We start from the raw sequence: 24,026 nt of genomic DNA on the forward strand, positions 1-24,026 counted from the left end.
AATACGTAGAAGAGAAATTATTGTGACCTGGTTACAATTTTATCAAGATATATAATATTCAGGCAAATTTAATGTATTATATTTTTGTTTATTTTAACCTCTCAAATATTTACAGATAGATTTATTTCTGGGTTCTTTTGATTTCTGTCTTGCTCCAAATTTTGTGGATTGCCTATAGGGGATTTTTATAGAAGTGATAACAAAATATTAATAATATAAGACCTAGTGAAATAAATTTCTGTAATAAATTCAGTGAAAATTTCTACTTCCAAAAATATTATAATAATTTGTTTGGGCTGACAAACAAATTGCAAATTCTGGATAGATTATACAACCACTTAAAGGAACTAAAGCTAACTAAATGCAAGAGAAATCAGAAATTAATCTAACAGAAGAGAATGAAAATGAACTGGTTACATTTTTTGCATATCTTTTTGTCAGAAGATACTTCCAGACCAAACAACACAGGATTAAAAGAAATCAAGAAAGATGCCACATTATTGCTTGTTTAAAATGCAAAGAATGAAATTTGAGATGGTCAGAGAATCTAAAATAGCAAAAAGATTACCAGGAAGAAACTCAGAGGAGAACTGCCAAATTCAGCATTCAAATGTTGCTTTAATTCTTGACTAATGCCTTAAGTGTACATGCATTTGTAGACTAAAATCTTCCAGTCAAAAAAGAGAACTCTTCAGAGGAGAACAAAATTAAAGTCTCTCTGAGATACTATCCTCAAAGAAAATAGGCTAAAATATGTTGCATAATAATCTATGTGAAGAAACTAGTATCATTTTAATTAACTATTATAATTGTGTAGAAAGACTTAAAATAATTTGTATTCATATGAATTAACAGATTTGGAATCTCATTAGAAAAATAGAAACTATCAAAAGTTAAAATCTGTTAGTGAATGTTAGTTACTTTTAGAGAAATAGTATAGAAAAATTGACCATACAGTACAATGATTTCCCATATGTCACTTTTCTCTCACAATTTCCCCTACTTTTGATATCTTGCATTATTAGAGTGCCTTTGTAAAAATTTATGAAGAGTGTTCATATGTTACTATTAATCAAAGTCCATATTTTATACGAGTCTTCAACATTGTTGGACAGCCTTTTTATGTGAACCTACAGAAGAGTTTCATGGCCCTGAAATTAACTGTATTCTACATATTAATCCCTCCTGCCTCTTCTTAAACCTGATCTTGTTTCTGATCCCTATAGCTTTCCTTTTCCAGAATATCATATAGATGCTATCACACATTGTAGGATGAAACAAGAGGATCAGAAAGTTCAAGGCCAGCCTCGAGCTATGTAGTGAAACAGTCTAATGAAGCCAAGAGAGAAAGTCTTAAAATGCAACTTTATAGACGTAGCAACAACGAAAAGACAGATGACTGAATTTTCATCAGGGACATGAGGTTTAATTACAATAGATTGTGTGAATGTGTTGAAAAACAAACATCAGAAAAGAGCCCAAATCTTACATAGGTCAAGAGCAAAAGGTAAACCAGATTGAAATTCTGATATTTTCAGAGTAATAAATACTCAGAAAACTCATCATAAGTAGAATTACAATACAATAAGTTGTTAGAGTATTTCCTTCAAGTTGAGGGCTGGTGGAGTGACTCAAGTGGTAAAAGTGTCTGCCTAGCAAGCACACGGCCCTGAATTCAAACCGCAGTGATGTCAAAAAAAAAAAAAAGAAAGAAAGAAAGAAAGAAAAGGAAAGGAAAAACAAAAACTCCACCATGAATTAAAAAGAAAGGGAGCTGGTCATGGAGTACCTCAAGTGGTAGAACATCTGCGTAATAAGCGTAGGGTCCTGAGTTCTAGCCCCAGTACTGCCAAACAAACAAACAAAAAAAAGAAAACCATTTTCTTCAAGTTAAACATAGTTGACAGATGATTGAACCTCAGATATAGAATACCAAGCAGTTATATATATTTGGTTAAATATAAAAGACTATTTTCCTGAAAATTTATTTAAAAGCATAGGACTAATTAAAACAACAACTTCATTGTGGGTGAAATTTGAATGCAGATATAATATATATGGATCTAAGAGAACGAGATATGAGAAAAATGTGATGTACCATTTCCTTGTCTTACATACTTGGAGAGATGTAGGAAACTGTTAATTCTTAATAGTAAGCCTATAGCATATGAGCCCTGCAGCAGTATCAGAAAAAAACTAGTAAGGATCTTGAAAGTTAAGATTAGGTGACAGGAAGATAGGACCAAGAAGTTGGAGTGATACATTGAAGGGATCGTAAACTAAACAGTATCAGTCATCTGTAAGAGTTCAAAAATGCAATGACAGAGCGTCTTCCTTGAGGGCTGCAAGAAAGAATTTGACCCCACTGACAACGTGATTTTGCTCTTCTTATCTCCAGACCTACAGGGAAAATACTTTATGTTGGTGTAAAACACTATGTTTCTGATAATATTTTTATAGTTGCAATAAGAAACTAGTACAGATTTTGACCAAACTGATGAATTACTGTTAAAATATACTTTAAAAATGTGGAATTAGTAGCTGGATGCTAGTGGCTCATGCCTGTACTCATAACTACTTAGGAGGCTAAGATCAAGAGACATTAAAGTTTGAGGCCACACCGTGCATATAATTTGGGAGACCCCCCATCTCCAAAAGAGCCAGAGCAAAATGGACTGGAGGTGCAGATCAAGTGATAGAGCACCCGTTTTGCAAGTATAAAGCCCTGAGTGTAAACCCAGTCCAACCAAAAAAAGTAAAATTTTTTGAGAATTATGATACAACAAACACAAGTGGAAGGGTTTTGAGATGCTGAGAATAAATGTGACAATTTTTGGAAAGAGATAGCTGGTAGAGAAATGGACAGGAAAATCTGAATGATCAGAATATAGTGGGGATCATGGAAGAGAAAACATATTGTGAGGCAGCCTTCAGAAGATGAAAATGGCAAGAAGATGGACTCTACCTTCAGAAACTTTAGAAGGAATCTATCCCACCTGCAGTTAAGGTTACCTCAGTAAGTCTAATATTAGAGTTCTCACTTCTAGAACTGCAAAATAATATCTATGTGCTGCTTTAAGCTAATAAATTTGCATTAATTTGTTATTGCAGCAGTAGAAAACTAATACAATATGTGACTTGAGCTGTTTTCAACTTCCTTTCCTAACCTATCATCAATTCAAGCTTTTTCAAATACCATGCTAATGAAATGTGAATCTCTAAGGATTGAGATTAGTTTCAGTATGAACAATAAGGATTTTTATATATGGAATTACATTTGATGAAAGAAGAATTTGATAATGTAGGAGCATCTGTTATGTTTAGAAGGAATTTTATATTGAGAAAGCCTAACGAAATTCTAAAGCGTATATTGTAATGAAATAAATACACTTCATTTAATTTTTTTCCATTATGACCCACTTCAGACTATTCTTTACTTAGTTCTCATAATGAAAATGGTCTCTGGTCACATTAGTAACTAGAAATCATTTCAGGTAGTCAGGTACATCAACAGTGAAGTAACTGAACGGTATGTCTTGCTTCATAGCTATTCTTACTGCACTGAATTTCTCTTTCTATATTTAGATGTATTTCTTAGTTTCAGAAATTCCTGATTACTATATCAAAATGTTATTTGCTTAATTTTCAGAGATATTTTTAGTTGTAAATTATCATCTTCTTACAGTAATCTGGACTCTGAAGTTTTAGATCAAAGTTGCCAACATACAGATTCATGATATAATTTATGAGACCCAATGAAATCATATATTAATGCAATTGACTGCAAGTTTAAATCTAATAAGCTACTTTAAATGTAGTCCTGGGTATCAACTCAGTAATGAAAAAAAGTACCCTTCCTTTACCTAATAATTTTAGGTAAATTTTAGTACTAGAGTGTCAACACATACTTAACATTAAAAATGGTAAAAATATTTTAAATTAATAAACCAATGCAAACTATATATGCTCAAGGTCTATCTATGGATGGCTAATACTACATTAATTTATAGAAAAATAATGAATAACCTCACCAGAAAGAATAAAGTCTGCTATCTCTACTATTATATTCTTTATCTTTCTTCCCATTGCTGAGTTTTCACTCTAAAAGGAGGAAATTTTCACTAGTTTCATCTAAAGGGACCACAAACTTCCTATCAGTAGGAGTTTATAGTCATTTAAAATTCCAAAATTGATTTGAGGCTCAATATATGTGCTTCTACATTTTCCTAATCATTCCCAAACCAACATTAAATTCAGTGAAAATACATTTAAAAGCATTTGTGATATCCTATGTAAATGTAAATTAAGAATATTGCCTTGTTTTTAACATGTTTAGGATATTCTTAGCATAAGTTAATTCAGTACAGTGCTAACTTCTAGTAACCTAGAATAGCACTCACAGTCTCTATTGCCATGTTCCTTACAGCAGTATCATAAAAAAATTCAGATTATTTCAGCTAAGCAGCCAAAAGCTTCTTTTGTAAATAACCTTCTTGCTACCCTTTGGACAGGTACTCAATAAAATTATAGTGAGATAGTTTTACCAATGTACAGTTTTCAGCTTACCATAGTTACTTCATAAATATGGAAGTCTAAATCTACTCTGTTTAACTCCCCTATCTTTCTCACTATCTCCCTCTATCTTCCAAAAAAGCAAGATAATTTGAAAAAATGCACAATTTTTCAAGAATGATGAGCACGTTTCTATTCAGCTTCTGTTGTGCAAAAACATAATGGATATCAGAGTCAGAAGTATTTTCAGAATGCTTGCTCAACAATGATGGAAATGACAATGCCAGAGTTTTTATCTGTAGTGCTTAGTCCATGGATAATGATTTTGGTCTATTCTGTTGCCACCAATTCTGCTAATAATCTGTGCAGAGATAGTATAGTTTGAGTGTAATATTAAAAACAAGCCATTGCTTGTTAGTAACATTTGAGTCTCTACAATGTACTCAAGGAAGTAATTCATAAGTTGTAATATAATGGTGACTAGAGATCAAAAGAACCTACACATATCAAAATATTAACTTATAAACCTTATCAAAAAAGAACTACAAGTGTGCCATACTATCACACCCTCAAATGAAAATACTTAGCCAATTACTTTTGAAAACTTATCTTACATTTGAAATCCTTTCAGTGAGATTCAAAGATTATGTGATAAATACATGAATAGCTAAGATAAATGTGACCTCAGTACTTATTAGTACTGTGATCTTTGTCATATTATTTCTCTGTAACAATTTCCAGATCAGTAAAATTAGAGTAAAATCAGCAAGATTGTTGTATCAAACTAGTTTATAGTTTTAGGCACTTCAGCAAGGGTTGCACACAGTATTTACTCAATAAGCATTTGTTATATAATTCTTTAAAAAAATGAATAATTTCCTCAAATGCACAATTCTATAGATTGTTTTATTTGCCCTTCATAGTCTTACCAAAGTTCCTGTCAAGCTAAATTAGAAAGCTAATTAGGAGCTGTGAGTAATTAATATGCTCTTTAATGTCTGAGGAAAAGTAAAAGAGAACAGATCAATGTTGGTGTGTTGGTAGAGAGAGAATCATGTGCTCTTAGACAATAATAAAAGGTGAAACAGCAGTGTCTTTCTTTCTCACAGGAAGCACACTGGAAATTTGTCCACTCCACAATTCCTATTAAAATTAAATTTAATTTCATAATTATACCTTTGAAAACAACTGCCGTTGAAAAATCATGACACTTGGTCCTCTAGAGAACGTTTAGTTACTTATTCATTCTTTCATTCAAATATTTAACCATCATATAAGACCAAAAACACATACCTTATAGTATATGAACCTCATACAGATTTCAAAGACTTCAGCTTGGCATGGTAGCTCAGGAGGTGGAGATTGGGATGATCAGGTTTCAAGGCTCTTTGTTCAAACCACAGCACCATACACATACACGCAGACACACACACATCCAAAGAATTCAAAGGACTGAGAATATTATATTATCCTTGGAGATGATGGTAGGTGAATAGATTCAAGTATTTGTTATGTACACATGAGTACAGAAGAGGTAGTGAAGTAATCTTATTGGAGGAATATTTATTTTTAGCCAATATGGTAATGTGAAGACACAACTCCTTATAATGCTCATTTTGGAAAAATAAAAAAGATTTTTTAAATAACTCATGGTAAAATGAGCATTAATATACACTGTTTATTACTGCCTATGTATAGAACTCATTTTCTTGTTTTTGTTGTTGCTCATTAATATACAGATGTGTCCATAGACTGTTGTTATTTAATTGCCTTATATTGAGCTCTTACACATATATAATATATCTCTGAACAGAGATTAATGCAAGGTTCACTGAATATGTACCCAAGAGACTAATCCAAGCTCTATTATATACCAGCAATGTGACTTCAAGCAAATTACTTCAACTGTGAGATGTAAGTTGAAAAAAAGTATCCCCAGGTTTTATATGATTCAGTATTTTTGATGAATTAAAATGTTATTCATATTACTATGAATATAGGTCAGTGATTTTAAATACAGATTTCAAAGCTGCTTCATAACTCATAGGTAATTATTAACTCACTTCTGTGCACTTTAGTTGTCATACAAATAACACAACACTGGTAATGAATAGACATAAAATAAATGCCTTAACTTTCAGTCATGTACTATGCTTAAAGCTTTCTCACTACATCTTCTCATGTGGAGCATTACCTTGATTTTTTCAGCATTTAAGTTTTAATGACTTAAAAATAATTTCACAGCAGATGCAGAAAAATTGTTTGATAAGATTCAACACCACTTCATGAAAAATGTTCGAAGAAAACTAGGACTAGAAGGAATGTACCTCAAATTATAAAGTTTATATATGACAAACCTATAGCCAACATCATACTTAATGTGGAAAAACTGAAACCATTCCCCCTAAACTCAGGAATAAATAAGAGGGGCCCACTACACCCCCTCCTATTCAACATAGTCCTGGAATTCCTAGTCAGAGCAATAAGCAAAAAGAAGAAATAAAATGTATACAAATAGGTAGAGAAGCAATCAAAATATCCCTGTTTGCTGATGACATGATCCTGTAACTCAAAGACCTAAGAAACTTCACCCAAAAACTTCTAGACACCATAAACAGCTTCAGCAATGTAGCAGGATACAAAATCAACTTTCAAAAATCAGTAGCTTTTCTATATTCCAACAATGAACAAATTGAGAGAATATAGGAAAACAATTTCATTTACAATAGCCCCCCAAAAAATCAAATATCTAAGAGTAAACTTAATGAAGGACATAAATAACCTCTATAAGGAGAACTACAAACCACTGAAGAAAGAGATCGAGGAAGGCTATAGAAGATCCAAAGATCTCCCATGCTCATGGATTGGCAGACTCCATACAGAAAAAAATGTCTATACTACCGAAAGCAATCTACATGTTCAGTGCAATACCCATCAAAATTCCAATGACATTCATCACAGAGATTGAAAAATCTACACTGAAGTTCATTTGGAAACACAAAAGACTGTGAATAGCCAAGGTTATACTGAGAAAAAGGAGCACTGATGAAGATAGCACAATACCTGACTTCAAACTATACTACAGAGCCATAGAAATAAAAACAGCATGATACTGGCACAAAATAAGATGTGAAGACTAGTGGGACAGAATAGAGGACCCAGATATGAATTCATACATCTATTCCCGCTTTATTTTTGACAAAGTCTCCAAAAACCTACAATGGAGAAAAGACAGCATCTTCAAAAAATGTTGCTGGGAAAAGTTAGTATCTACCTGCAGAAAACTGAAACTAGATCCATGCCTGTCACCCTGCACTAGTATCAACTAAAAGTGGATTTAGGACCCTAATATCAGATCCAAAATCATGCAGTTAGAACACAAAAGAGCAGGGAATAACCTGGAAACAATATGTATAGGCAAGGACTTTCTCAATAGAACTCCAGCAGCCGAGCAACTAAGAGAAAGGATAGAGAAATGGGACTAAATGAAACAGAAAAGCTTCTGCACAACAAAAGAAATGATCTCTAAATTGAAAAGACCACCCACAGAGTGGGAGAAAATATTTGCTAGCTATATATCAGAGAATATCAGAGAAAGGACTGATAAACAGAATATACAGAGATCTCAAAAAACTAAACTCCCCCAAAATTGCCGAAGTGGGCAACGAACAGAAGATTTTTCTAAGGAAGAAATTCAAATGGCCAAAAAAAAAAAAAAAAGAAAAAATGCTCACCATCCCTGGCCATAAAGGAAATGCAAAACAAAATGACACTAAGATTCCACCTCATCCCTGGTAGAATGACTATCATCAAGAACACCACCAAAACCAGATGCTGGTAAGAATGCGGAAAAAAGAACCCTCGTACACTGCTGGTGGGAACATGAGCTAGGTAACCACTTTGGAAAACAATATGGAGACTCCTTTAAAAACTAAACATAGATCTGCCATATGATCCAGTGATACCACTCCTAGGGATATACCCACCTGAAGGAATGAGACTCAAGTTATTACAAAAGCACCTGCACACCCATGTTTATTGCAGCACTAATTACAATAGCTAAGCTATGGACACAGCCAAGATGTCCCACAGCTGACAAATGGATCAAGAAAATGTGGTATTTATACACAACAAAATTTTACTTAGCCACAAAGAAGAATGAAATTTTATTATTCACAAGTAAATGGATGTTGTTGGAGAACATCATCTTAAGTGAAGTTAGCCAGGCTCAGAAGGCCAAAAATCGCATGTTCTCCCTCACATGCAGATTATAGACCCAAAACAAATGCAGTAATATTATTGGACATGGGTCACACACTAAGTAGAGAACATGCATAGGAGAAATAGGGAAAGGAAAGGAAACCTAAAACGTCAATGTGGTTGATGTAGTCCCTGTTGAGGAGCGAATAAAGTAATCTTAAACTGGCAGAGGCCACTATGGGAAGGGGACTAGGAAGTAGTGAAGAGGTCTGGTAGAGATGAACCAATGTGAGTTGCAATACACAAGTGAATGGAAGGAATGCTTGGACTCTCTCTGTATAGCTATCTTTATCTAAAACTAGCAAAAACGATCTGTCTTTTTTATTACCTCCTGTGCTTTCTGTTCAACAAAATCAGAGAAGAGGATGGATGAATCAGGTTCTTCCAGGGGTCGGGGGAAGGTGGTTGGTGGGAGTGCAGGGGTGAGGTGGCACAAACAATGTATGCACATATATGTAAATGCAAAAATAATGAAATACAAGGAGAAAAGAAAAATAAATAAATATATATATATATAAATAAAATAATCTCACAGAATTTTTATATTTGAATAAGAAGAGTTATCCAATAATGCTCTCTTGGCATACATTTGTAAAAGATATGTATAGTTTCCTTTAAATGAAATATCTACCTTAAACAAAGTAGGGATTACTTCTACAAGCTACTGTATGAAGGGTTGACAAAACTTCTTATGAAATGTCAAAAATTCAAAATACTAAGGAATTCAAGGAATTATTTCTATTATTTGTGAAAGATAATGCAATTCTAATATCTAATAAGCTATGTAAAAAGAGTGCATATTCGATATTTTAAAGTAACATTCTGTGAGTTCATATTGATGTGTCTGCATGTTTTCTAAAGGTGAATATTTTCATTTATGCGACTCCAGGGTCTTTGAAAATTTCTACCAACCATAGTAATCTTTCAGGATTTTTTTTACTCTGTGGCATTCATGGTTCTAATTAATGCTCTTAATTAATAGTCCCTCTGTGCTCTAATACTGTAACTCTACATTGCCTCTGCATTCTGACACTGAGCAATGAGACTTGCATTACCTAAGCATTTATTAATGAGCACACATGAAACAACAGTTTCTCTGTCTGTGACCTACCAACAACAGAAAACAATGTATCAGTTCCTCCTACTGTATTGACCAATATAAACTTCCCATAAAAAGATCAATTACTGGTAAAATCATGATGCATGGCAAATCACCATACTATAAAGATTTCAATTTTTAAAAATTATTACTCATGAAATTATGGGTGGAAAAGTAGTTGAGATGATTTGGTCCAGTCTTGATAGAAGTCAGCTTGGTGTCTACCATGCATTTGAAGTTGGTTGGCAGCAGCTGTGATTGTCTACTCAACTGGAAAAACTAGGCTTTATTCCATGTATTGCTTATATTACTACAGCATTCTTGCTGTATTCTTGTATTTGATGATGTTTGAGTTCAATCCCTAGTACTACAAAAACATAAAATAAAAGTTAAATAAAACAAGTAAATCCATATTCACAATGGTAAAGATCTTATAAATACTTTAGTAAATTTTCTTTGGCTATATATGTATGTAATTGGAATTTAAAAGCAACATTGAGCATGAACACTATACACACGTCATTTTATAATATTCATATGTATATAATTATATATATACGTATATGTTACATATCATGGAAATACATTTGTGAATACCCGCAAGCACATTATAAATATATGTATACTCTTAATCACGATTTCTCTAATTAAAAATTACTGAAATTTCCTTTTAAGGCAATACCACATTTATTCAAATAATTACTTACTGCAGGTATTTTCAAACATTTCCAACTTAAAAATTTTATCAATAACATATATGTTCAATAGATATGCACTTAAAAATTGCTAATTTTATCAGGATGATATTCTTGAAGTTGTATTTTTGTATCAAAAATATAAAGGTTTCTTTTTTATGGTTCTTTTTCTCATTCACGATTGTGAGTGATACTTGGTGACTAGAATACTCCAGTGAACAGATTTCGGTGGCTTGGCTGCAGTTTGTCTCCAAAGACTCATATGTTGGAGGCTTAATTCTTAGATGATAGCACTGCAAGATGCTGTGCAACCTTTAGTAAGTGAAGCCCACGGGGAGGAACTTATGCCATGGGAGAAGCAACTCTCAGAAGATATTAGAATAGTTCTTTTGAGAAAGCTAAACTCTTGTGAGATTGAGTTCTTATGAGAGGGAGAGAGACCCATGAACAGCTCTCCAATTTCCTATTTCAAGGTGTAATTTCTTCCTCCCACACAACCTCTGCTGTTTTGACACCATCCACACGTCAGCCCTGAGCAAAGGCACTTTACAGTTTAGGCTTCTAGTACCAGAATACAGAAATAGAGATTTCCTTTCACTCTCCACAAAGTGTGGTGATCTCATCTGCCAAAAAAATTCAAACAGATTTTTCTTCTTTAATTAATCTGAAATACAGTTTTTATTAGTTTTGGTCTTTTTGTGAAATCATTTAACTTTACCTTAGTTCCCTCATCTATAAAATTGGTAAGACTCTATAAATTACTTCCTAGAAAGTTTGCCTGAGTGTTAAATGCTGTGATTTTTATAAAATGCTGAGCATATGTGAAGTGAGTCTCAAAAATTGTTTTGTAATTTTTATTGTCATCAATAATGCATTTGTTGATTTTAGCTTTTATGAATTAGTCATTCTAATGTTTTAAATATATTTCTTTTAGTGTGTTCTTCATTTTCTTATCAATATATGATAACTTTTTTACAGTAAGCATATAAATTCAGTTGGATTTTTCCAGACTAATACTTGCCTTATTAACAGTAGTACTTGAATATAATTTGAAAAATATTTCTATTTAAAAATATATTAACATACTGTACGAATTTTTCTTGTTCCTAATTCTTATAAGGAGCTTTCTCAACCAAAAGTTAGTTACTGACACAAAAATATTGCAGGGCGCTAGTCTTGCACACCTGTAATCCTAGCTACTCAGGAGGCAGAGATCAAGAGGGCTGCCTTTCAAAGCCAGCCCAGGCAAATAGTTTTAGAGACCTTACTGTGAAAAACAATCCATCACAAAAATGGACTAGTGGAGTGGCTCAAGGTGTAGGCCCTGAGTTCAAACCCCAGTATCCCCCCAAAAAATTAAAAAAAACTATATATACATATAGTTATAGTTATTTTCATTGTCATAGGTTAATGCTTTACATCAAGCTTTAAAATTAATATATCTGGATTTTTGCATTGCACAAACATTGACATATCAATGATTTCCTCATTCTCATAGAACTGTGGGGCAATTTACCAATTATTCCTTGTAACAAGTTTAATATAATAAGCAAAAATGAAGGTTGCTGTGTACATTAGTCATTGATCAATGAATGCTACCTACAAATTTATGATTAGCTACAAATTGAAGCTATTCTCATTCCTAATTTTTTGGAATTTTTTCTCATTACTAATTTTTCAAGGTACTACCAAGATTTTAGAATAACTACTCCAGACAACTAAAAAAAAAAGAAAAAAATATAGGAGTGACTGATAGTGAGTTAGAGGAATGGATCTATTACCTGGTCTGCTCCCAGACCTTATTTGGTGGGCTGTTCCCTTTAAAGTAGCAGACTTGTTTGGTGATATTTCATATCTCACCAGAGACAAAATGAATAAGGGAATGATAAGTTTTATTTCTGTAGGGTAAAAACACAGCAAATAATTATCTACACATTGAGAAAAGTTTCATAGCATTCCCCAGACTCAGATTGTGCCTCTAATTAACTCTCATGTGAAAGGTTCATGGGCACATCCTAAGAGTTTCAAGTTGTGCAGAGGAAAATATAAGACTTACTAGGGAAAACTGCCTAGAAAATCACACCTAATCCCCCAAACTGTCACCATTCTATGGTTTAGGCTGAGCACAGATGGACTATAAAAGTCATAGCCAAGTTCTGGTAGATAGGATCCCATCACCATAATGTTGTCTACATAAGTGTCTACATTTTCATTGTTGAGGAGGAAGCAGACTATCCATGTAACCCTGGAAGTTGCCCAGTCAGATGGTGGGTTTCTTAAAATCAGAAAATGTGGTAGCCCTGTAACTCGTACTAATCCATTTTTCTGCTGAACTAAGTTAGCCCTGCTAAATCTGCTCTTCTTTTAATCTTCCAAAAGGGGGGAGATAAACCTTCAGAGTCATCCATCTGAACCTACTGAATGAATAAATGCATTGCTATTCATATCTTTTGTTTCGACAAAAGTTATTTTTATTCACAGCAAGAAATGTTCTATGTCTATAAAACCTGAAAGAATTCAGCAATCACACAATACCATGGACGGTAGAAGGAAAACAACGTGATTTTTTGCAGAAAAGATTTACTAAAGCAATGGAGCTATTCAATATAATGTCCAACTATAATAATTGCCTGGCTCCTGGATATCAGTGGTTCTTATGGCATTCTATGAACCATAGAGACTTAGATAAGAAGGTGATCACTATTATTTTTGATTACTGTCCCTTGAGTTTTAAGTGCGTTTTTTTCTACTGCAATTCATATTGTAGCAGCAACACTGTATTATTTCTACGGGTAGGCAGTTTGGTAGTATCACGAGAAATGAGTACATCAGCTTAAGAGTAGTTTTCTAAAACCTCTAGCATGTGTGATACAATTGCAGAGACATTTTCTTTAAGGAACACATTTAATCCATGTTTCTGAATCAGGGACCTCGCCATTTGTTACCAGCCATGACGGTTGATCTCAGCAGAATGGAAATTAACTGGGATTATCAGCAGATGAAATCCTAAGAAATGGTCAGTAGAAAAGTCTAAAGGAGCTGAAATAAATGGTTTATGAAGTGTTAATCAACAGTCAAGTTATATTTATGGAGTACGATAATATTTCTTCTGGTTAAGGGATGAAAACCAGCAGCTACCCCAGGGATTTCTATCTTGTTGGATGATGTTGTTAACAGCCCTAAAGTATACGAATGCTTATCGCTGCTCGCACAGTTGTTGCTTCTACTGTACAATAATCTCTGAAGAGTACAACAGAAGTGTCTGTTAAACTGCACTTAGGACAGATTTTATATCCTTTCATTATAGGATGTCCCATCCAAAGAGTCAATTTGGAAGTAAAAACATAAATGTCTTGGAAAAAAAAGCAATTGGGGCTTGTATACTGGGCTTCTTACTTGCTAAAGAAGCACTGTACCACGTGAGACACAAGTCTACTAGACCCCTTTTACTTTTAGTGTATTTCAGATAGGGTCTTGTGTTTTTACTCAGATTTGCCTTGAACCACCATCTTCTTGCCTCTACTTCACAAATAGCTGAGATTATAGTCATGCAGAATTACACCTAGCCTGGGTAAAACTTTTACATAGGGTATGTGTTTATTTAGGTAAATAAAAAGCCTCCCAATACTTTGGGCCTGTTAACATTCTGGGTGCTAAGAGGTCAATAGCTATTTTTTTACTGTGACAGAAGTAGAACAAATCTCACTTTACCAAATAATTTTCAAAAATTTAACCAAAGTTGGAGGTCTGAGTAGTATGTATGAATCAATGATTAATCCTGTTTTTATTGTATCCTTCATAAGTACTTTTATGTTTTGAATAAACATCATGTATCTCATTGGAATAGGGTGTTATCAGTGTGATGTTACCCGTGAATGTACATTAAGATGATTCAAATTAAGACCTTACCTTAAATATTATATGTTGTATTTGTTAGCATTCTTCAGAGAAAAAGAACCAATAAGTTCTTTATATACAGATATATAACTATATACTGGGGATTTATTAGGGGACTATGTTTAATGAAGCCAAGAAGTCATATTACAGGCCATCTACAAGCTGGAGTGCCTGGATGCCAATAGTGCTTTGCACTTAAAGTTTTAAATCTTCAGAAACAGGAAAAAAGTTGGTTTAAGTCTCAGCCTGAAGCCAAAGGCCTGAAAACTCACAAGGATAGTGGTTTAAGTCCTGAAGTACAAAGACCAGAGAACATGGAGTTCTGAGGTATAAGTGCAGGAGAAAGAACAGTTCTTTCTTGCTGAGAGAGAAAGAGAGAGGATGTCGAGAAGAAGTGGCATGGACTGCTGGACTAGGCAGGTAGAAACCAAGTTAAGATAAGGACAGATCTTTGGAAGCCGGCCTGAAGTGTTGCTGTCTCTGATGGCTGAAAGGGATTCCACTCTTTAGCATATGGTAGTTTGTTAATTCTGTGACAGGTATTTCTATTACCTTGATTGTTCTAACGAGTTCATAAATAAACATACATATAAATAACATCAAATTATATATATTTAATATGTAGTTATAGTATATCAAATATAACTCAATAAAGCTTTTTTAAAAGATGAAAGCATGAAATAGTAATTATTGGATCTTCTTCCTCTTCATCACGGATTCTGAATTAACTTTGTAACTGCTACCATGTTCCAAATGGCAAACTTGCATTTCCTTATTCAATACTGAGACACCAAGACAGTTATATCTGAAGATCACACTAAAATATTATCACCTATAACTTCAGGGGAGTTACTGAAAACTGATAGAAAAAATTTCAATATACCTTAGATGTTGAAAATATCATTTAAATTTCTCTATGGTCATACCAACCATTGTTTTATTCCCCATAGTGGGCATGGACACTGACCCAAATTAAAAGTACAGTAAAGAAATTAAATGTTAGGTATTTATTAATTGGAGTTTTTTAAATAGGTGGGCCCACGAACATTTTTCTCCCTAGGTAAAAGATTTAATATGGTACAGTTTAAATTTTAAAAACCTCCTTCAAATAGTGAAATCTATCACATAAGATCTATTTAAAGAAACAGCAATGATCTTCATCTTTATCCTGCTCTTAAAATGGATAAAGAATTATTGCATTTTGCTGTGGATTAGGGCATTTTGATGCATGGTCCTATCTATTAAGGCCCCCTTCTCTACCTCCCTTCCTCCCTCCCTCCTCCCTTTCTTTTTTCTCAAATCATTTTTGTTCATCTATGATTGATATCTCAAGATCATTACCAGACATTAGCTCAAAATACATGTTTGTCATCAGTGCACAAGTTCAGTTAGCAAGACTTAGAAAAATCAGAAAGATCTTTTGTATGTATTCATGGTCATTGTGTAGACATTCTGCTCATGACACCAACTATTGTTTACATACTACAAATACAGAGTGTAACGCCACCAAAATTTTGTTTGGGTGCTGAGATTGATGATGCCATACATACAATGGGTTGTGAAAAGATTCATTATTCACATAATGAGTCTTTCTGGGAAGAGAGAGTTAATTCCCACAAACATAGTATGGCTTGTGAAGGCATAGAGGCTAAAGTGGCAGAGCACTGGTCTCCCAAGTATGAACCTGAGTTCAAGACCCCAGTACCACACACAAAAGAATGGTTGGCAACAGCATGGTAAGAAAACTAATGGCAGGTTTTGGGTGTTTTGGAGGTAGGGCACCCACTGAGCATTTTCTAAATTACTTTTATGATTTTGCATTCACACAAACAATGAATAAGAGTGAAGTAATCAGATGACATTCTCCCATTTAAATTATATAAGTCCTTTATATTTCACTCAGTCACATAGAAAATTCGCATAAGTATGCATGTTGGAGAGAATGATTCAAATAGATACAGATATAGATAGACATAGATATTTATCCTGTCCAGATAAATATATATATATATATATATATGGAGAGAGAGAGAGAGAGGTAACTATGCATAATGTAAGTATGCATTGTTTTAAAATTTAAACTTCTACAGTAAATCAGTATTCATTGGGAAAAGAAGACAAATATTCACCAAGAAATATTACCAACATTGGAGAGTACCTAGATTTCCTATATATTGCCTATATTCCTATATATTGCCTATATATTTATATTCCTATAAATTTTAAAATATAGCTGTGATAATAAAATTGAAACATATGGAGGTTTAGTGAAAACTTATAGAGGTTATATAACTTGATATTTGAACCCAAGCTTATACATTTTAAGAGCTATTGCCTTTTAAAATTCATTCTGCCTTTTTTCCATATTAATGATAAGTCATTTTCCCATGGATTTGTAAAATATTAAATGAAAAGAGAAATAAATCACATGGATTGGCATTATAACTCACATTGGGTAGAACTTACGGGATGCTCCACCACATTCACATTTAATTTAAATCATTTGTGGAGTAGGTTTCTCTTCTTGGGTTTGACCTAGTCTTCAATCTCTATTCTACTCATTAACAAATAATAGGCAATGATCTCTATATGATACCCACAGTGCATAAGAAGAAATTTAACTTTTATTTTGGAGAACAAAGTTCTCTGAAAATGTAAAGTTTTCTCAGATAATATCATCCATCAATATTTTCAGAGGCTTTATCTCAAAACCCAATTAATGTGCATGGACTAACAACAGTCAACAGGATACATTATTTCTCTTTCACTTCATTTTAGAGATCAACAGGCATAAGGCAATTAGAAAATTTCGTATATAATTACATTAAGGAAAAGAAATTACATATGTGGAAAAGAAAATCTGTCAAAATTCATCCCATGTCCTTATACAAACACACGTGCTGGAAGCATGCTGCTTTTTCCTCATAGTATTTACTTTCAAAGTTGCATCTTCCAGTGTCTGCTGCCATTTTTATGCATTTCTTCTTTGGGTATTGGTGATGGACCAGGCAATGATTTTAATGTATCCATTGTTTATACTAAAAGTTAGAAAACATGTGATATACTATAGGGCTAATGTCTCATGAAGAATTGAGGTAGGAATATTCCTTTTCTAGGAAAAAATTTCATTTAATATGCATCAAAATATAAACCTCTAAATTTAAGCCATGTTTACATGTTCAAGTGTTAATTATATTTTCACATTATTAATACTATGTTGTTCTATATTGTATTAACTTCTGTAGCAAATATACATCTAACTAGCTAGCTATATATCATGTTTACTGAGAAGAATGTTAACACAATTTTACACAGTAGGTCATTTAGAAAAGAAGCACTAAGATATGCTTTTTATTCAGATGTATGACTTATTATTTACATTTATTTAGAGTACCTAATTGAAGTTCCTAAAATTTATGACTTTGAAATATTTAATACATGATTTGTACTTTATATTTCAAGTCTTTATAACAACATGTTTATTAGAATATCTTACTTGTAAAACAGACTATATACTCACAGATATTCTTTACACTGCTATTTCTATTTGTGTTGATATTAATTAGTTTGTGATGAAAAGGTACAGAAGTTTAACTAAAATCTCTTTGTGTTGCAAAGTGCCTGTAGGCAATAATCCAGAATCATAATCAGTTTGTTTGATAAGTGACATTTTACATTGAATGCTGTAAGGCTTTTTAATTATTGTCAACTAACATTGCAAATAGGCACCAATGCAGGTGAACAGTTTCTCATTCATGCTTTAGTGCTTATATTTGGACATGCTAATTTATTTCAGAATTATGTCTACTTCATTTTTAAACATTTATTTTATGTTAATTTACCTCTATGATTTATGATTACAAAGTAAAGAGCATCTTCTAAGCTGAAAATATGTGTTTTCACATGATCATGGCTGTTAGGTACATTTTATTTTTAAAAAGTTAAATGTAGACTGGGCATGGTGGCTCACAGCTGTAATGCTAGTTATTCAGGATGTTGGGAGAATCAAGGCTCAAGGCCAACCAAGGTAAAACGTTCATGCGACTCCCATCTCAATAAATAAAAGCTAGGCTAGCCACGTCGGAAGCATAAATAGGAGGATCACAATCCAGGCTGGCTCTGGTATAAAAGTGAGAATCTATCTGAAGATAACTAAAGCAAAAAAATCTTTAGGGAGTGTGGCTAAACTGGTAAAGCACCTGCCTCACAAGGAAGACCCTGAGTTCAAATCCCAGCACCAACAAAATATATAAATATGTTGCTGCAAATGACAGGATTTCATTTATGTTATGGTTGAATAGTATTTCGTTGTGTATACACACCACATTTTCTTTCTTCGTTCCTCAATTGATAAACACAGAAGTTGTTTCAATTTCTTGGTTATTGTTCATAGGGTAGCAATGAACAGGAGATTGCAGATGTCTTTTTGTCATACTGATTTTATTTCCTTTGCATGCCTACTCAATAATAGAATTGCTGGATCACATGGGAGTTGTACTTTTTTTTGAGGTTTTCTAAAATGGGCATGCTGATTTACCTTCCTCTAATAAGATTTTCTCTTTCTCAACATCCTTATCAGTATCTTGTTTGTTTGTGTGTGGTGTAGAGGAGAGAAGTCATGTTTTTGAAAAAAGTCATTCTAACAGCTGAGGTCATTTCTCATTATGGTTTTGACTTTCATTTCCTTTTTGATTTAGGATAGTTAGCCTTTTTTCATAGACATGCTGGCCATTTGTGTGTCTTCTTTGAGAATCATACATTTTGATTTTTAGCGCTTATTATTTTTAGGGTTTTTTTTGTTTGCTATTTCCCTATATATTCTGTATATTAACTAATTTTCAGATGTATGATTTCCAAATTTTCTCATTGTCTCTGTGCTCTGATGCTTCCTTTTCTCTGAAGAAGCTTTTTCTAATTTGATGCAGTATTTGATGCAGTATCATTTGTTAATTTTTGGTTTTGTTACCTAAGCATTTGAAATCATATCCATAAACTTTTTTTGTTCAAGTAAATACCTTGAAGCATTAGATCTGTGATTACTTTCAGTACTTTTATAAAGTCAATTCTTATATTTGAGTCATTAGACCATTTTGAGTTGATACTTGTTGCTTAATAGAGTGACAGTGATAGAGGCCATGTTTCCTTTATCTACATGTGGATATGTAGTTTTTCCCAGTACCATTTATTGAAGAGACTGTCATTTCCCTATTCTATTTTCTGGATTCTTCTTCAGAAATTATGTGGCTGTAATTCGTGTGGTTATTTTTGGGCTCTCTGTTCTATTCCATTGATCCGTGTGTCTTTGTTCTTATGAACATACCATATTATTTTGATTGTTATAGCTTTGTAAGTTTTTTGGGGGTGTCATACTATAATGCCTCTTGCTTTGCTCTTTTGTTCATGGTAGCTTTGTATACTTGGATTTTCTTTTTTGGTTCCATAAATGTTTTCAATTCTTTTTTAGTTCTGTGAAGAATACCCTATATATTTTGATAGAAATTGCTTTGAGTCTATAGTTTGCTTCAGTTGGTATGCTCATTTTAATAATATTTATTCCTCAAACCAGTGAACACATGATATTTTTCCATTTGTGGATATCTGAACTCTTCAATTTCTTTATTAATGTTTTATACATTTTTATTTTAAATTTTATTCTATCATTTTAAAGAAGTCTTTCATTGCTGATTAATTTATTTCTAGGTAATTTATTTTATAGATATTGTAAATGTTATTGATTTCTTGATTCTATTTCAAATAATCTACTATTCATATATAAAAATTGTGATTTTGAGTGCTGATTTTGTAGTATACAACATTACTGAATTTGTTGATTAGTTCATATGCTAGAGAAAGAAATGGTGTTTTTTCTAAATAATATCATGTCATTTGTGAACAGTTACAATTTGGCTTCTTTTCTATTTTTAATGAATTTATTTTTTTTTCTCTTGCTTAATTCCTCTTGCTAGGACTTCCAGTACAATTTTAAATAAAATTCAATTAAAAAACAAATAACCTGATTAAAAATGGACAGCAGAGCAATACAGACACTTCTTGAAAGGCACACAAATGATGAGAAGGTGTATGAAAAAGTGTCCAACATCACTAATCATCAAAGAAATACAAATCAAAAGCCACATTGAGATATTGTATCATTCCATTAAGAATGTCTGTATCAAAAGATAAAAGAGTACAAATGATGGCAAAGATTTGGGTGAAAAAAGGAATCTCTGTTCACTGGTAAGAACAGAAATTAGTACAGGGAAATTTCTCAAAAAACTAAAAATAGAATCTCCATATGATCCAGCATTGCCTCCATGAGTTATATAAAAAGGAAATGAAATCAATATGCTAAAGAGATCTCTGTAGTCCATGTTCACTGCAGCACTATTCAAAAGTCAAGAATGAAAACCAGGGCTGACAGAAGCTCAAGTGGTAATAATGCCTGTCTAGCTAGCATGAGGTCCTGAGTTCAAACCCCAGTGCCACCAAAGAAATAATAATAACAACAATAATGGAAACCATTTTAGTGTCTACCAGCTAAGGAACTGATAAAGCAAATATGGTACATATACACAATGGAATACAACTGGCTACAAAGTGAATCAAATCTTTCTATTCATGACAACATGGATGGAACTGCATAACATTAAGTGAAATAATTTATGCAAAGGGAAACAAATACTGTATGATCTCACTCATATGTGAAATCTAAAAGAAGTTAATTTCATTGAAACTGAGAATAGAATGGTGATTACCAGAGACTTAGAGAGTAACCCAGACAGACGAATTGAGAGATATTGATCAATATGTATTTGTATAATCAATAAGAACTTCTGGTCCACTATTTCATAATAAGATGACTGAAAAGAACAATAATGTACTGTGTCTTTCAAAACCCTAGAAAAGTTTGAATGCTTTATAAACAGATAACAGCATTTGAGCAGATTTTTGTATCCTACAAACCCTCCCCTTTTATGTTTGCTTTTAAGATACAGTCTTGCAGCTTCCAAAACTGGCATCGAACTCTCAATCTCATTGCCTCTATCTTCTCTATAGTTGGAATTACAGAAAAGTGCTGCAAACTCTGCTTTCTTGTCAATTTCCACTATGCAAATATCACAGGTTTTATAAATGACAAATATCTTTGTGGACGACAAAGTGAAATAGATTGGGAGACAAGTCTAAGTATTTTTGAAGTTCTCTTTCTTTAAAAAAAAGGTTTTTTTTACTAAGAAAAGAAGACTATTGTTTCATCATTCATATTTTGAAACATCTTATGAATTTGAAGGAGAAAGTAAACATTTTAAAAACATATTTGTTAAATAGCATACTGAAAATTGTCATTAGTTTAATCTTACAATTTTGCTGTAGATGTATTCATACAAATATTAAAGAAATGTTCTGGTTTGCTATTTTCATATGTGTGTCTTCAAACTTGTTTTCTTTGCAAATTTCAATTGTGCTGATTTTGTATGTTAGATTAATTATATGTTATATCTGCAAATTATTTTAAAGAAAAACATGCAGATTCTAATATTCTGAAAGCCAAAGAATAAATTAGGTAACCATTAACAATCCTTCCACACTATACAAAATTCTGTCCTCTACACTTACTATAAGTGAGACAACCCATTATTATGAGAATATCTGAGTTTCATCAACAACCATCTATGAATAAAATGTGAAGAAAGTCCAATATCCTTATATTGTTGAGAGAGAGAAAGAGAGAAATATTTTCTTTATTTAACTCAGTGGAGAGTTTCACACTGTATGCAGGGGTAAATGCCTCTAATACATGACTCATGGATCTCTGCTATTAAAGATATACATCATTTCAAAAATCCCAACTTATAATATATTTCTGAGATATTGGTAAAACAACACAAATAATAATGAGTTTGCCTCATTTTTAAGATTTGTCATTATGCTCAATAATGTACCACTCAATATCAATTGATAACTTAAACAAATGAACTACTAAAATACACTCATAAACCATGTAATTTCTTGAACACAGAATTCATGTTTATTCATAAATTTACTTTCTTAGCTTTAATTGCTTCAGCAACTGACTTAGGAAACTTAAAATACTCAAAGTGGACCCCAAAAGAAAGAGGGACCTTCCTTCTTTCCTTCCTGCATCCCTCCATCCCTCCCTTCCTTCCTTCCTTCCCCTTCCATTTCCATTAAGTAAATCACCAAATGGGTGCATGAAATAACACAGAATTAAGAATGGTGTTAATGGACCAGATGTGGATGAATTAAGACAAACCTAAAGATGTGACTTATTTTCCTTGGTTAAATTTCTTACAATATTCTCATATCCTACAAGTAATTAATGACAATTTCATAGAGATGTTACTAGACATGGTCAACCAAAATGTACAGGAGACACTTAAGAAATTCCAGGAAAACAAAAATGAATAATATGAGAAAACCCAAAAACAAATAAATGAAATCATAGAAGCCCTAAATAAATGCCAAACTGAAACTGGGACCAAACAGAGAGATAAATGAATTAAAGACAAAGTGACAATATTAAAGAGGAAGTAACCCAAGATATGGAAAACCTCAGAAAAAAACAATGAAACAGAAATACAAAACAAAATGGAAAGCCCTTCCAGTAGAATAGAACAAGCAGAAGACAGAATCTCAGAACTTGAAGATGAAATGGTAATTAAAGGAAAAACTGAGAACTATTAGTCAAAACAACTCAAGACCTGTGAAAAGAAAATGCAAGAACACACTGACTCCATCAAAAGACCAAACCTGAGAATCATGGGCATTGAAAAAGGAAAAGAGGTACAAGCAAAAGGAATGTGTAATATATTCAACAAAATAATAACAGAAAACTTCCCAAATCTAGAGAAAACTGTGCCCATTCAGGTACAGGAAGCCTCCAGAACACCAAACAGACCTGACCAAAATAAAACTACTCCATGACATATTATCATTAATACAACAAGTATAGAGACTAGAGAAAAAGTATTGAAGGCTGTAAGAAAGAAAAAACAAACAACATACAAAGGTAAACCCATCAAAATCACAGCAGACTTCTCAACAGAAACATTAAAAGCAAGAAGAGCATGGAGTGAGGTCTTCTGGGCACTGAATGAAAATAACTTCAAACTTAGGATACTCTTCCCAGCAAAACTATCATTCACAATAGATGGAATGATAAAAGTCTTTCATGATAATGAGAAACTAAAATAATATATAACCACCAAACCAGCATTACAAAAGATTCTCCAAGGAATTCTGCACACAAAAACAAAAGGAAACAAAACTATGAAAGGGAAGGCAATAGCAAACCACAGGAGAAGAAAAGGCAAGAAAGTAAAGAGTAACACTGATTCAGCTACACACAATCAAACCCTTAATCAACAAAGACGACTACATGACAGGGATCACCACATACTAATCAAGACTAACACTGAATGTTAATGGACAAAATTCCCCCATCAAAGACAGCGATTGGCAAACTGGATTAAAAAGGAAGATCTAACAATCTTCTGCCTACAGGAGACCCACCTCATTGACAGAAATAAGCACTGGCTAAGAGT

The sequence above is a fragment of the Castor canadensis genome, chromosome 10 (genome assembly GCF_047511655.1).
Source record: "Castor canadensis chromosome 10, mCasCan1.hap1v2, whole genome shotgun sequence".
In the NCBI taxonomy this organism is placed as follows: Eukaryota; Metazoa; Chordata; class Mammalia; order Rodentia; family Castoridae; genus Castor; species Castor canadensis.